The sequence below is a fragment of the Triticum dicoccoides genome, chromosome 4B, assembly GCF_002162155.2.
Source record: "Triticum dicoccoides isolate Atlit2015 ecotype Zavitan chromosome 4B, WEW_v2.0, whole genome shotgun sequence".
Lineage (NCBI taxonomy): Eukaryota > Viridiplantae > Streptophyta > Magnoliopsida > Poales > Poaceae > Triticum > Triticum dicoccoides.
This window is the reverse complement of record NC_041387.1, coordinates 462,371,299-462,377,282: the sequence shown is the minus strand read 5'-3', so window position 1 is coordinate 462,377,282 and position 5,984 is coordinate 462,371,299.

The window sequence follows — 5,984 nt, the reverse complement described above, 5'->3', positions numbered from 1 at the left end:
ATTTGGTGGTAGCCGAAGTATGCATCGAGGAAGCACAATGAATTGTGTCCTACGGTAGCATCGATAATTTGATTGATGCGGGGGAGGGGGAAGGGATCCTTTGGGTAAGCCTTGTTAAGGTCCTTGAAATCGACACACATGCGCTAGGATTTGTCCTTCTTTGGTACCATTACCAGGTTTGCTAGCCAGTCCAGATGTTTTATATCTCTAATGAATCCGGCTTCCAATAGTTTGGCTAGTTCTTCTCCCATGTCCTGTCTCTTGGGTTCGAAGAAGCGCCGAAGAGCTTGTTTGACTGGCTTGAATCCTTTTAGGATATTTAGGTTGTGATCGGCCAGCCGGCGTGGGATTCCTGGCATGTCTGAAGGGTGCCAGGCGAAGATGTCCCAATTTTCCCGTAGGAATTCTCGTAGTGCGGCGTCTACATCAGGTTTTAATTATGCCCCGATGGAGGTCATTTTTGTAGGGTCCGTTGGATGGACTTGGAATTTGACTATTTCGTCCGCCGGTTTAAAAGAGGTGGACTTGGATCTCTTATCGAGTATCACATCATCCCTGTTCACCGTGGAGCGGAGCACAATGAGTTCCTCGGCCGCTAGGGCTTCGGATAGTGCCTCCAGGGCAAGTGCGGCTGTTTTTTTTTGGTGCGGAGTGCTATGTCCGGGTCACTAACAAGAGTGATGATTCCGTTGGGTCCGGGCATTTTGAGCTTCATGTACCCATAATGGGGTATAGCTTGAAAAATTGTGAATGCCTCCCGCCCTAATAGAGCGTGGTATCCGCTGCTGAACAGGGCCACTTGGAATGTGACCTCCTCGGACCTGTAATTGTCCGGCGTGCCGAACACCACATCCAGTGTGATTTTTCCTATACAGCATGCTTTCCTACTGGGGATTATTCCTCTAAAGGTTACGCTGCTCCGCTCAATGCGGCTCCAGTCTATTTCCATTTTTCGAAGGGTTTCCTCATAAATGAGGTTTAATCCGCTGCCGCCATCCATGAGTACCTTGGTAAGGCGAAAGCCGTCCACTATTGGACTGAGGACCAATGCGGCTAGTGCTCGGGCTGTTCGGAATTTAGGTTCGTCACTGGCGTTAAAGGTAATAGCCGTGTCACTCCATGGATTTATTGTTGCTACCTGGTGGACTTTGGCGAGGCTGCGGATTGTTCGTTTCCGCATATTATTTGATGTGAAAGTTTTGAAGACTGTTAATACTGTACTGGTATTGCTGGGCTGGTGCTCTGGAGCTAGAAGCTCTTCGCCACTTTTGGCCACCTACCGTAGTATCCAACATGCTCTAAGGCTATGAGTTGGCGTGGCACCCTCTGTACTATGAATTTTGCAGGGTCCGTTGAGCCATCCCTCCAGTACGGTTCCATGCCCTTTAAAGGGTTTTTGTATTTTGGTATTTAACCCAGGTGCCTGGTAATGATGCACCCTTTTACTTTGGACTGGGGTTGTGTTCAAGCCCGGATTATCCCAAAATTTGATTTCGGTTTTCCAGGCGCTCTCCATCGCACAGTACTTTCGTACTATGGACGCCAAGTCGGCAAAGCGTGTAATTTCGCGACGACCTACGGCGTTGAGGATTCCTTCGTCCATGCAATTAATGCAGAAGAATGAAAATGCGTCCTCTTCGCGGCAGCCCTTTATCCTGTTCATGACCAGGAGGTCTGGCCCAGTAATGATGTACTGTTTCAGTGGGCTCTTGCTGGATTTGGGATAGATCGCTTATGTTTGGGTGGGCGGATGGAGTTAAATTCCGAACTCCGTCTGATCTAAGAATCAGGGGCCAAGAAGCTTCCGAACTTGGAAGCTTGGGTTCTTGGACGTTGTCCGATGAATCTGGCCCGCTGCCTGACTTTAAGTTCGGGGCTTGAGTGGTGTTCTCCCCTCCGCGGGAATCCGGCATGGAGGGGTCAGGAATTCGGACATAGCTAGTCCTTAGGATGGAAGAAGGGTCGCCGTATTGTTCCTCTACCACAGCAACGTGGTGGGTAGCCTGGGGAGAGTTAATCTCTCTCAGATCACTTTTAGGCCCAATCTGGTCGTAATCTGTAGCGACTCCCAGGGCGGTGATGCAATCCAAGAGCTCTTTCAAGGAGGAGAGCTCCATCGGATCTAACTGCTCGGCGAGTTCCGAGTTGACGTGAAGATTGCTTTTGATGATCCGAGAAGTCATCGTCGGCGCGGCGGCCGAACAGGCTGTCATAAGAAAACCCCCTAGCCGGAGAGTTTGGCTGATGGCCAAAGCTCCTTTGGCAATGGTGCCCAATGTCGGTGTCAAAACCGGCGGATCTCGGGTAGGGGTTCCCGAACTGTGCGTCCAGGCGGATGGTAACAGGAGACAAGGGACACGATGTTTTTACCCAGGTTCGGGCCCTCTCGGTGGAGGTAAAACCCTACTCCTGCTTGATTAATATTGATTATATGGGTAGTACAAGAATAGATCTACCACGAGATCAGAGAGGCTAAACCCTAGAAGCTAGCCTATGGTATGATTGTTGTTCGTCCTACGGACTAAAACCCTCTGGTTTATATAGACACCGGAGAGGGTTTGGGTTACACAGAGTCGGTTACAATGGTAGGAGATCTACATATCCGTATCGCCAAGCTTGCCTTCCACGCCAAGGAAAGTCCCATCCGGACACGGGACGAAGTCTTCAATCTTGTATCTTCATAGTCTAGGAGTCCGGCCAACGGTGATAGTTCGGCTATCCGGACACCCCCTAATCCAGGACTCCCTCACTCTACGTTCGCATACAACGGGTGCAAGCCAGTTTTGCACATGTGGAACACTTGGGTTAAACTTGAAGAACCTAGCATGTACAGACATGGCCTCGGAACACAAGAGACTGAAACGTCGAACATGAGTCATATAGTAGATATGATCAACATGGAGATGTTCGCCATTGAAACCACCTCATCTCACGTGATGATCGAACTTGGGTTGGTGAATTTGGATCGTGTTACACTCGGACAACCGGAGGGATGTCGATTTGAGTGGGAGCTCTTATGTAATATGATTAATTGAACTCATTATCATGAAAATAGCCCAAAGTTGCCTTTGCAAATTTATGTTGTAGATCAATGGCTTGCGCTGTAGCTCCCCTGAATTTCAATGCGTTCCTAGATAAAGCTAAGCTGAAAGATGATTAAAGTAACTTTGTGGACTGGGCCCATAATATGAGGATTATCCTCACGGCTGCCCAAAAGGCTTATGTCCTTGATGCACCGCTTGGTGCACCAGACTATCCAGCAACTGTGGATGTTGTGAATGCCTGGCAGTCGCGTGTTGATGACTACTCATTAGTTCAGTGCGCCATGTTGTATGTCTTAGAGCCGGGACTTCAAAGGCATTTTGAACGTCATGTAGCATATGAGATGTTCTAGGAGTTGAAGTTTATCTTTGTGAAGAATGCCCGGATCGAGAGGTATGAGACCTCTAATAAGTTCTATGCCTGCAAGATGGAGGAGAACGGGTCTGTCAGTGAGCACATACTCAGAATGTCTGGGTATTACAACCGTCTAGCTGAGTTGGGAGTTGAGCTCCCGCCAGAGGCTGTCACTGACAGAGTTCTTCAATCGCTACCACCTAGCTACAAGAGCTTTGTTTGAACTATAACATGCAAGGGATGAACAAGTTAGTCTCCGAGATGTTCGCGATGCTGAAAGTCGCTGAGTCACACATCTAGAAGGAGCATCAAGTGTTGATGGTGAATAAAACCACTAGTTTCAAGAAAGGAAAGGGACAGAAGGGAAACTTCAAGAAAGGTGGCAAAGCAGTTGCTCCTCCCGAAGAAACCCAAGGCTGGACCCAAGCCAAAGACTAAGTGCTTCTATTGCAAGGGAACTGGCCACTAGAAGCGGAACTGGCCCAAGTATCTGGCCAACAAAAAGGGGGCCAATGTCAACAAAGGTATATATGATATACATGTTACTGATGTGTACCTTACCAACTCTCATTGTAGTGCCTGGGTATTTGATACCGCTTCGGTTGCTCACATTTGCAACTCAAAGCAGAAACTACAGAATAGACGGAGGCTGGCGAAGGACGAAGTGACGATGCGGGTGGGAAATGGTTCCAAGGTTGATGTGATCGCCGCAGGCACGCTCGCTCTTCGATTACCATCGGGATTAATGATGAACCTGAATAACTGTTATTTAGTGCCTACGAGAGCATGAACATTATATCTGGATCTTATTTAATGCAATACGGTTACTCATATAAATCAGAGAATAATGGTTGTTCTATTTATATGGGTAATATCTTTTATGGTCATGCACCCATTGTGAGGGGTTTATTCCTATTGAATCTCGATAGTGATGATACACATGTTCATAACATTGATGCCAAAAGATGTAGAGTTGATAATGATAGTACCACTTTCTTGTGGCACTTCCGCTTAGGTCATATTGGTGTTAAGCGCAAGAAGAAAATCCATGCTGATGGACTTTTGGAGTCACTTGATTTTGAATCACTTGACACATGCGAACCATGCATCATGGGCAAGATGACCAAAGCTCCGTTTTCGGGAACAATGGAACGGGCAAGTGACTTGTTGGACATACTAATGTGTGCGGTCTGATGACTGTTGACGAGCGTGGTGGATATCGTTATTTTCTCACCTTCACCGATGACTTGAGTATATATGAGTATGTTTACTTAACGAAGCATAAATCTAAAATGATTGAAAAGTTCAAGCAATTTCAGAGTGAAGTTGAGAATCATCATAACAAGAAGATCAAATTCCTATGATATGGTCGAGGGGGAGAGTATCTGAGTTATGAGTTTGGAAATCACTTAAGAAAATGTGGAATCGTTTCACAGTTGACGCCACCTGGAACACCACAGCATAATGGTGTGTCCAAATGTCCTAATCGTACCTTATTGGATACGGTGCGTTCTATGATGTCCCTTTCCGATCTGCCACTCTCGTTTTGGGGTTATGCATTAGATATAGCTGCATTCACTTTAAATAGGGTACCATCTAAGTCCATAGAGATGACACCGTATGAACTGTGGTTTGGCAAGAAACCTAAGTTGTCGTTCCTTAAGGTTTGGGGATGCGATGCTTATGTCAAAAGGCTTTAGCCGGAAAATCTCAAACCCAAAAATGCGTCGTCATAGGATACCCAAAGGAGATAATTGGGTATACCTTCTATCTCAGATCCAAGGGCAAAGTGTTTGTCGCTAAGAACGGATCCTTTCTCGAGAAAGAGTTTCTCTCGAAAGAATTGAGTGGGAGGAAGATAGAACTGGATGAGGTTGTTGAACCTTTACTTCAACCAGTGAGTAATGCAGAGCGGAAAGATGTTCCTGTGAAACCTACATCAATTGAAGAAGAAGCTAATGATAGTGATCATGAAGCTTCAAATCAAGTTGTTATCGAACCTGGTAGGTCGACAATGATACGTATTGCTCCTAAGTGGTACGGTAACCCTGTCTTGGAGGTCATTTTGTTGGACAACAACAACGATGAACCTACGAGCTATGGAGAAGTGATGGTGGGCCCGGATTCCGACAAATGGTTAGAGGCCATGAAATCCGAGATGGGATCCATGTATGAAAACAAAGTATGGACTTTGGAAGTATTACCTGAAGGGTGAAAGGCCATTCAAAATAAGTCGATCTTCAAGAAGAAGAAAGACACGGACGGTAATATCACCGCCTATAAAGTTCGACTTGTGGCGAAGGGGTTTTCACAAGTTCAAGGAGTTGACTACGATGAGACTTTGTCACCCGTAGCGATGCTTAAGTCCGTCAGAATTATGTTGGCAATAGGTGCATTTTCGATTATGAAATCTGGCAGATGGATGTCAAAACAACGTTCCTTAACGGTTTCCTTAAGGAATAGTTGTATAGGATGCAACCGGAAGGTTTTGTCAATCCAGAGAATGCTGACAAGGTGTGCAAGCTCCAGCGATCCATTTATGGGCTGGTGCAAGCATCTCGGAGTTGGAATATTCGCTTTGATGAGGT